This window comes from Mastomys coucha, unplaced genomic scaffold, assembly GCF_008632895.1.
Source record: "Mastomys coucha isolate ucsf_1 unplaced genomic scaffold, UCSF_Mcou_1 pScaffold8, whole genome shotgun sequence".
Lineage (NCBI taxonomy): Eukaryota > Metazoa > Chordata > Mammalia > Rodentia > Muridae > Mastomys > Mastomys coucha.
Window position 1 is genome coordinate 67,953,377 of NW_022196914.1, and position 10,489 is coordinate 67,963,865.

General features: G+C 42.1%; 1 long non-coding RNA gene across 2 annotated transcripts in view; it reads left to right on the plus strand.

The window, feature by feature from the left end:
* The first annotated feature begins 1,695 nt into the window (after positions 1–1,695).
* Positions 1,696–10,489, plus strand: part of LOC116083622 — a 23,110-nt gene continuing 14,316 nt past the window's right edge. For both annotated transcript variants that reach the window (XR_004115806.1, XR_004115807.1), the window contains exons 1-2: positions 1,696–2,120; positions 2,604–2,729. This is a non-coding gene — a long non-coding RNA (uncharacterized LOC116083622). The remainder of the gene's footprint in view (positions 2,121–2,603; positions 2,730–10,489) is intronic.

Sequence of the window (10,489 nt, forward strand, 5' to 3'; positions counted from 1 at the left end):
AGAGCAATGACACATAATGGGGGTACGTTAGAGAATGAAGAAATGCATCAGGATTGAGGCTGTACCCTGTAGGCTCCAGAAAATCACTGAGTATTCGGGGGCAGGAAAGCGGCATGGTATACAATATCCTTGAAGATGATTTATGTGCCATCAATGGCCCACATGGTCATGAGGAAGATTTTTCTAGTCCTGCTATAAGGCCATAGGGTCTTAGAGATGACAGTGGCAGTGATAATGAGAGGTGAGATGTGGGTGACCACTGCCAAGTATACTTGATGAAACTGGTGACTTCCTGGAAACCTTTTAGGAAATGCTTAGTAGATGAAGCATTTCCTCTTGCTCTAAGGATGTTCTCCCATTGCCCTTGATGGCTGGATAATCTGTGCCACTGGGATGACATGGATATCCCAAGACTTAAAGTAGCTCAGTTTCATGATAAACAATATTAAACAGTAGGTACTGCTTGAAAAAGAACCTCTCAGACCACTCCAAAACATCTCTAGTGATGCATGGTCTTCTTCAATAGGAAGAGACAACAGAGTGCCCTGAGATTTGAAGGGAGTCTTGGCCCAGAAACCACTGGATCCATTTTTTTCTTCAAGTTGTAGTATTTGGACTGCAGTTGATTGCTATGACACCCTCCTCCAGAAAGAAAGAAAGAAAGAAAGAAAGAAAGAAAGAAAGAAAGAAAGAAAGAAAGAAAGAAAGAAAGAAAGAGAAAGAAAAACAGAAAGAAAGAAAGAGAGAAAGAAAGAAAGAGAAAGAAAAACAGAAAGAAAGAAAGAAAGAAAGAAAGAGAGAGAGAAAGAAAGAGACAGAGAGAAAGGAAGAAAGGGAGAAAGAAGATAGACAGACAAAGTTGGTTCAGGTTAAGTATTATTTCTTTGCTCTCCTAACTATCTAGATTGTACAGGGTCATTGCTCTTTCCACATCTGAACTTGAGGAATGACTCATCTGAGAGACACCCTCAAACAGAAGTTTCTGTTCTCAGAAGTAGCTCTCTGTTAAACTGCCTGTTAAACAAATTGGGAATCCAGCAAGAGCAACTAAAGTAGTCGTGCAAATTTTTACCACTTGCAGGTTTCAAAGTCACTGGGCCTGGCCAAAAAGACCTCAGGTGTCCTCAAAGGAGAAGAACCTTGTTTCTAAGAACATTCTCTTCAACTTCACCATTTCCTTCCATGACAGGCATCAGTGGGGTGACGATTAGGTGTGGTGGGTGGGCATTTCTGTGGGCTGGCAGCCTATTTTAACTTCCAACTGTGGGAGTGAGCTTTAACTCTGTGCTAAAATTAAGGGACTCCAGTAACTCCTGTGGTTATTTCAATCAGCTCCCACTTATTGAGTAGCAGCAGCAGAGTTAAGTAATAATATGGTAACCTTGCCAAGACACAAATGAAATGCAGAGTGGTGCCCAGTTGGATCTGAAGTCTCTTCAATGATCTAAGTAGAGAGCCAAACCAACAAAAGAGCTGCTGGCCCTCTGGGGGCAGTTGAGCCAGGGGCATGGAACAGAATTCCTGGCAGTTCCTTTAATGCCAGGGGAAAATCGAAGGGAACAGGGACTGCTTGGTCTAGAAATTCAGACTCCACTAAAGAAATGCCAGAAGCCCCGCTGGTCTGGAAAGCTTGTTGTAATCTGCCAGAGCTAGGGAGAGCATCCAGCTCAACCTTGGCCCCTGGTGCTTGAACCTGCAGTGTAGTAACAGATGTCATAATCAACCAGGTAAGCAGCTTCCATGGCCACATTGTGAAGGATGCTGCTCTAACTCCACTGTGAAAGGAAGACTGTCTCAGCTGAGAGAAGAAGAAGCTGCGATGCCAGCTCCCAGTTCAGACAAGGACACCCTCATCAGCAGATAGTGAAAAGAAGGCATAGGCAGAACTAGCTGCCTTGAGAGAAGGTTCTGTTAGTGATGTGCACAGTGCCATGGGTCAGCAACCCGTACATCTTCCCTTCAGAGTTGGAGTTAGAGTCAGGGAGAACGAAGAGCCAGAGGCTAAAATGCCACAGGCAGGGGCTAACTATGAACTGATCACACAAACTTTTGGATTATGCAGGACTTCCTGTCTCACTGTTCTTCCTACTGGTCATTTTCTTCTAGATGATTAAGTTGAGGTGAGTTCAAGTCTAACCAATACTAAAGGGACACAGTTTGCATAAAAAGTGTCAGAGTCAGGATCATGAGTGTCCATCATAGAAGTCTGTCCAACATATACACCATCCTTTGATCTATCTGCAAACTGGAAAGGAAACAAGAAAGAGAGAGAAATGAAGTCCATCCCTGGCACTAATATGTCTCATGGTGTGGTCAACTCTGGCTGCACGTACACAGGAGCTTCTCTGTAATTCCAGTGCTAGACCTCACCCCAGAGACTCAAATGGAATTGGTGTCAGGGAGAACTGAGACATCTGTACACTTAAATCTCCCCTACATGATTCCAGTGAGCAAGAAGGCTAACACACACTGACTCAGTCACTCCAGAAAAGCTCACTCAAAGGACCGAGGTTAAAGAATTGGCTAACAGAGCAGGCACAGCTCTGGGCATCTCAGGTAAGAAGCTAGCATGGCCATCTGACCAGTGTGTTTTCCCTTCGCAGATGGACTCACTCCACCCCCTCACCAACAGGGAGTACTACCTGGACCTTGGAAACTCCTGCCCTATGCACAAACTGCTTAGTCAAGAGGTTCACAACAGGACACAGCAGCTCTAAAGTTACCTGACTGTGAGCTGATTTCACTGATCTATTCTTACGCTCATCTGCGGTGTTTTAGTAAAATGGTAGAAAGAGAATTTCACATAATGTTGTTCACAAAAAGTTCTTTTGAGCAGCAGCTCTGTTATTGGCTAGTAGGATTAATCCTGTGACACTACCAACAAACAGTAAGGATTCCTCCAAGTCCAAAGATGGGGCTCATTAGTTCAGGATTTATCTCCTCTCCCTCTAGAAACTCACCTGCCCTAGTCCCCCCTCTCTCTAGACCATAACAGCATTCATACTCTCTATCAAGGGGCTAGGGCTTAATATGTTACCGTGAAGTTTGTTTAAACCAGTGGTTCCCAACCTTCCTAAGGTTGAGACCCTCCACTATACTTCCTCATGTTGTGGTGACCCCAACCATAAAATCATTTTGTTGCTACTCCATATAACTGTAATTTTACTACTGTTAAGAATCATAATGTAATATCTGACATGCAGGATATCTGATCTGCGACCCCCAAAGGGGTTGTGACCCACAGCTTGAGAACAACTAATAAAGCACTTGCCACTTTATCCTGGCACTGGGACTGTACAGAAAAATGAGCCACTCTTGTCCCATGAACAAATATTCCTATTTGATAAGTATTTATTGAAAACTGTTCCATGCCACATCATGACAGATTCCAGAAGACTTAATGGTAGACAAAGGGAACCACAACTCTTTTCTTATGGGTATGTGGAGGAAATAGTAAATGAAATACACACTTTATTAGTCAAAGAGGTGGATGTGTGTATATGTGTGTGTGTGTGTATGTGTGGTTTGTGTGTGTCCATGTGCATATACATATATGTTTGTGTGCATGTGAGTGTGACTATGTGTCTGTGTATGTGTGTTTTCATTTATGTGTTCGTGTGTGTGTTTTTGTGTATGTGTGTGCATGTGTGTATGTGCATATACATGTATGAGTGTGTGTGCATGTGAGTGAGTGAGTGAGTGAGCGTGTGTGTAATTATAAAGAGAAATGTACCAGGGCCACTGAATCCTGAAGAGAGGACCATCCAACATGCTGTTTGCAAGGTGGAGAACTCAATCCAAGAGTCTGAAAGCCTCAGATCTTGGGGACCAGTGATGCTGTCTCAGTCTAAGACCTGAAGGCCTGGAGGCCTGGAAGCTCCCCAGAGAGCTATCCAGTGAGTCTATGCTGAAAGGCCAAAGAGCTGAGAGCTGGCTATCCATGGGTGATGGCTGCTGTAATTGATGGATTCACTGGAGAAGAGTGGACTTTGCACACATTCTCTGGCTTTGTCTTTTTCCATTTTTATTCTATGCAGACCCAGCCTATTGGATGATGTCACTCACATTCAGCATGGGTCTTTCACCCTCCATTGCTGTCCTACTTGTCAGTTGTCTCTGGAAATGCCCTGGTAGATGCACCTAGAAATGTGCTTTGCTGTTCTTCAAGGAATCTCTCAAGCCAGTCAAGTTGGAGATCATAGTTACCCAGCATACATGCCAAGTTACTGTGACTCAGGGCACTCAGGGGAGGGGTTAAGCAGCTTAAAAGTCTTATATAGAACTTGGATTTTTCTGAATGTCACAGAGGCTTCTCTTCAAGAAGCAAGGCTTAAGATGAGATGGGAAAGGCAAGGAAGTGTCAATAACACAAAGCTTGAACAAGAAGAGTCATCCAAATGGACAAAGCTCTTGGAGTAGATGCTATTGACAGACAGGGAAAATATATGCAGGAGGACTTGAAGGAAGAGGCCAAGAGCAAGTGGAATGGTCAGAGGAAACAGTAGAGGCCTTGTGAAAGTACATTATGGCCCTTAGCATAGTAGAAAACCATCAAGTACTGTTTTTTTTTTTTAAACTACACAGGAATTTTGAATGTCAGAAATAGCTTCCAATGGAGTCTCCCTCCTGCACAGAGTGAACGCCACTAATCTACATTCGGGCTATGACACTTGGAAAGCTCATCTTAAAGACTGGAAAAGCCTCTCTAACTATCCCAAGGCCTCTATTGTTTTATTTGTGTTATCCACTCATCTTAAACCATTATATTCTGGGGCTGCCTCGTGGTCACTGCCCGGAGGAAGCATGTACCTAGGTGATAAAGACAGAGGAGGAACAACAGACAGGCTGCAGGTAGCCTGCAGAGCTCCTGATATCCACAGCTCCTCCCTGCACCCAAACCTGTCAAGCTTACATCAGTTGGAGGGAAGTTGAGGAGCTCAAAAAGAGACAGTGATGGGCAAAACAAAGTCCTCGTTCTTGTGTCTGCCAGCCTGGGAAGAAGAGATAGGTGACATGAAACAAATAAACATATACACGCAAGTCAGATTGTTACAAATGCTGCAGAAAATAAAGGGGAATGAGCGGCGAGAAAGAACCTGGTATTTTATAGACAGGAAGGTGTCTAAATAAGTGACATTTGAGCAGAACACACAGCAGGAAGCTATATGGAAGAATGTCTTCCAGGAGCAGGTAAGGAAAGTGCCAAGACTCCAGGGCAGAAACATGCTTGGCATGCTCCCCAACACAAGGCAGAATAACTCTAGAGGAGTCATCAGGGGTTGGGCAGTGAGGTGAGCTTGCCTCTTGAGAATGGAGAGTTAGGATAGCCAAAGATAAGGACTGAGAGAGAAGAGGCGACAGTGAGAGCAGAACTCTCAGGGGGCTGGGAGGGTCAGGGCAGGGTGTTATTCAGCACACTCTTTATGGGGAACGATTTGACTGAGGTCTTAAATGATTGGAAGTAGGAACTGGACAGATCCATGGGAAAGGACATCTCCTGACAGAGAAAACAATACTGGGGAGGGGCTAAGCATGACGTATTCCATTGAGACTGGAACACAGTGCAACAGGGAGTAAGGAGTGGGTAAGGGAACAACTGGGCAACCAGAAGTGGGTGGTGCCAAACTGGAGGCCTCTGGAGGTTTGGCCTAATGTTACTTGTACTCTAATGTTAATTTGGGTCCCCAAAACTGCTTACACAAGCATCTGCATTTAGCTTCTGGGAACCTGCCCCCTGATGGTTCGGACTGGTAAATAAAGATGTCAGCAGCTAATAGCTGGGCAGAGCAGATAGAGAGGTGAGACCTTAGGATTCCCAGGTTGGGACCAGGAAAGGAATGAGGAAGAAGAGATCCATAATGCCAGGAGAGTAAAGACACAAATGCAGAACAGAATGCAGAACAGAGAGGCATGGCAGCCATGTGAAGGAGTCTGGAGGGTGTGGCCCAGAGCACTGTGGGTTCAGAGCAGCCAAGGTAGAACATAAAATTTAGTAAGTAATAACTTGGGATTAACCATGTAGAGATTAGGCAGTGGCCCAGCGATTGAAATGCTTAAGGCATATAAAAATGTGTGTGTGTGTGTGTGTGTGTGTGTGTGTGTGTCTTTCGGGAACACAGAACATTGAAGTGGGTAGTGAACCCACAGCCAGGACTTATTTATTATTTAATTCACCAAAGAGTCTTTGATTTTCTTCTAAATATACTAGGTAGCTTTGGAAGGGTTGCATGTGGACAAGTGACATGACATTTGTTTACATGGGATTTACTGTGATTCCCGTGTTGGGAAGAGACAGTGATCGAGAACAAGGGCAGCAAGGAAGTCACTGCCACGTCTGAAGCCAAAGATGGCAGTAGCCTGGTTTGTATAGACTCAGGACCTATTCTGGATGAAACACTGGCAAATGCTCAGTGATGATTTGCATGTGGGATTGAAAGAAACAAGAGAGAGGGATCAAAGATCTTTCTGCTTTTATCTCTTTTGTCAGTTCATTGGTTGAGGGGGGTTGGTTGAAAACTGGGGGTGTTAGCTTTCCTTCTAGGCTCTGCCCTACAGTTACCTGGCAACAGCCAGGTAACACCTGGCTTACTATAAAAGGAGCTGTTTGTCCCCTCCTTGCTCTCTTATGCTCTGTCCTCTCTCTCTGCCCCTTCTCCTTCTCTCCATGTGTTACTGGCCAGCCTCTCCTCTCCTCTCCTCTCCTCTCCTCTCCTCTCCTCTCCTCTCCTCTCCTCTCCTCTCCTCTTCTCTTCTCCTCTCTTCTCTTCTCTGTGTGTCTCTCTGTGTCTCTGTCTCTGTCTCTCTCCCTTTCTCCCTCTCCCCACCCTCTCTCTCTTTTCTCTGTCTCTACTCCCTTCTCAACTCCCCTCCGCATGCCCTAAATAAACTCTGTTCCATACTATATCCATCATATGGCTGGTCCCTCAGGGGGAAGGGATGCCTCAGCATAGGCCCATAGAGGCACTCCCTCCCACCTTACCATACTGCACTTCTACCAAACATATCCTGGCTCTTTCTTTCTTCTTCTTCTTCTTTTTTTTTAATAAAACACAACAGGAAGGTATTTTGGCAGCTGTCTTGATGAAGAAGTGATATCAAAGCTGAGTCAGCACTGAGTGACGGGCCACAAGTGTAGGAATACATGCAGCCATCCTCCTCCCTGGGGAGCAAGGACATCACAACCATTCTCCATAGATTAATTCTTTTAAAAATGCATTCGTCTGTTTGTTTGTTTGATTGATTGATTGATTTATGACAGGGTCTCACTGTGTAACTCTATCTGTCCTGGAACTCATTATGTAGACTAGACAGAGACCCACCTGTCTCTCTGCCTTCTAAGTGCTGGGATTAAAGGCGTGTATGTATCATTATGCCTGACATTTAGATGACTTCTTTCCTTTTTAAGATTTTTTTAAAAATTTATTTATATGTCTGTGTGTGTGCATGTGTGTGTGTGCATACATGCAGGTGCCTCAGAGGCCACAAGAGGGTGTTAGATGCCCTGGAATTTACAGATGGTTAGAAGCTAGTACTATAGGATCCAAACTCAGGTCTTCTGGGAGCACAGTGGCCCTTAGCCACTAAGCCACGTCTCCAGCCTTACCTGTTAATCATCATGTCCACAAGTACAGACCTGTGGATCTCAGAGCTCATATGCATGCACACAGCCACCATATCAACCTGAATGCAGCCGGCTCCACTGCCTAAACCTCCAGTATGACATCCCTGTAGTCTCTCAGTTTCCACTAACACATGAGACAGCCACATAAACAGAACCATATAGTTAAGTAATCTTTTGAGATGGGACTCTTTCACTAGGGAATGCCTTTCCAAAAGCCTCTGAGATTCCTCCAATCAGTTGCTTTTAATCACTAAATAAATATCCCAGTTTATGAATGCACCATAGTTTGTTAACCCATTCAGCCATTGAAGGACACTTGGATTATGTCCAGGTCTGGGCAATTATGGAGTGAACCTCTGAAAACATTTGTGTGTAGCTTTTGTTAGAGCCTAAGTTTTCATTTCTCTGGATATACTCTAGTATAAGCTAGTAGCTGGCATTACAGAGTAGTGTGCTCAGAAATGTTTCACTGCATAAGTGATTGCTTGACGTTCCCGGGCTGTTCTGTGTTGTCTTCCCACCTGCAACGGATGAGAACTCCCTTGGTTCTATGTTTTCGCCAGCACTTAGTTTTGTTGACATTTTCCTTTTGTTCAAGCCATTTTAAAAAAAAAATGTACAACCAACTGTGATTTTATAATTTAATTTAAAAAGTCAATGTGTGTGAAGTCACATAGGGTTGGACATTCTGTGATTAATTTGTGTCAATCTAGGTTCAGATACATTATCAATGTGACAGGATTTTCTTCTTTTTCAGGGATAAGTAATAACATATTGCATATGTATATAATAATCTAAATGTCCTAATAAACTGTATATGTATATATGTATGTGTGTGTGTGTATGTGTGTGTGCATAGTCATATTTAGCTATCTATCTAAAGGAATTTTAGGTTGTTTCTATACCTTGGAAACTGTGAATATACTACAGTGATCAAAGGGATATAGAAGTATCTTTAAGATTCTGATTTTATTACTTTTGAATATCCAGAGATGGGATTGCTGGAACATAAGCTAGTTATATTTTTGAAAACCTCTACATTATTTTTCATAGTAGATATCCTATTTAACAACACTGCCAACAGTGTGCTAGTGTTCTAGTATCTCCATATTCTCACCAACATGAGTTAACTCCTATCTGGTAACCACCATCTCAAAAGATATGAGGTGCTATCTCATTGTAGGCTTTTAAAGCATATCTTCGTATTTCAATCTTTTATTTTTATAGTATACATCAATTTTTAAATAGTCAACCTGCAATTACATATCTTCTTATTCCTTTTAAAAATATATTTTAATTAAAGTAAAATTACATCACCTTATACTCTCCCTCTCTTCCCTCCAGCACCTCCCGTGTCATACCCTCTCTTGCTTTGATTATCATTACAAACATGTATCTGTATGTGTGTGTGTGTGTGTGCACAAATATATAAATATAACCCACTGAATCCATTTTCTTCTTTGTATCTATTGGTTTCATTGTAGTTTTGAATTCCATTTTCTTGATGGTTATCATTTTGAATGTCTACTCAAGTTCATTGCCTATTTTTAAAATAAACTATTTTATTTTTGTTTATATTTGTTTAGCCAGTAGATTGTAGGAATCTCTTATCAGATAGGCACTTAGGGGATATTTTCTCCCACTATGTAGATTGCCTTTTCCCACTCTTTATTATACAGAATGTTTTTAATGTGACAGTCTTGTAAGTCTATACTTGTTTTTGTTGCTTGTGCCATTGCCAAAACTTATAACTGTTCTCTCTCTCTCTCTCTCTCTCTCTCTCTCTCTCTCTCTCTCTCTCTTTCTCTCTCTCTCTCTTTCTCTCTCTCTCTCTTTCTCTCTCTTCTCTCTCTTCTTTCTCTCTCAGAAATTTTATATTTTCAGGCCTTGCATTTACTTCTCTAATCCAATGTGCATCAATTTTTGTGTATAGTATAATAATCCTCATTTTGCATAGAGAAGGCCAATATCATAAACCATAATCAACTGGGATTCACCTTTTGGATGTAAGGATGTTGGATGAATATAAACCAATTAATGTGAGATATGTGTCAGAAAAGCCAGTGACAAAAACCACATACACTATCATTTCAGTAGATATTTAAAAGGCAATCAACAAAATCCAATACCATTTTGTGGCTAAAAATAGCAACATGGTAGATATAAAACAAATTTGCCTCTACACAACAAAAGGCCATGTATGTGGAAATCTCACAACTAACATTGCGGTCATAGGTGACAAACCATAGCCTTGCTTATATGATGAAGACCTAAGCAAACATGCCCATGCTTTCTACTGTTTTTATTCTGCCTGAAACTGGAAGCCCTACAAAGAGCTAGTCAAGAGAAAGAAGAAAAAAACATCAATAGAATAATGGAAAAAAATAAAATTACCTCTCCAGATGATAGAATCTTATTGTAGAATCCCTTAAAGATACTATAAAATAACAAATAGTTAATTTCAGCAACACTGCAGGATATAAAAACAACATATACAATTCAGTTCTATTTCTGTACACTAAGTATCTAGAAAGAAACACAATAAGCTATCCTCTTACAATAGCACACACAAAAAAAATGCTTAGAAATAAATGTAACCAAGGAAATGGAAGACTTGTACACTGGAATCCACAAAACACTGGTGGCAGAAAGCAAAGAACACACAAAAAAAATGTAAGGCATTTCCCACTCATGAATTAGAAGTCTACTCTTAAAGTTTCCATGCCACATAAAGCTGTCTGGAAACCAGACACAGTGGCCCTTTCCTATAATCCTGTACTCAGCAGGCTGAGCGAGGAGGAACACTACAAATTTTAGGCCAATTTTAGCTACAGAATGAGTTTAGCCTGGACTGTAGCTTGCCTCAAA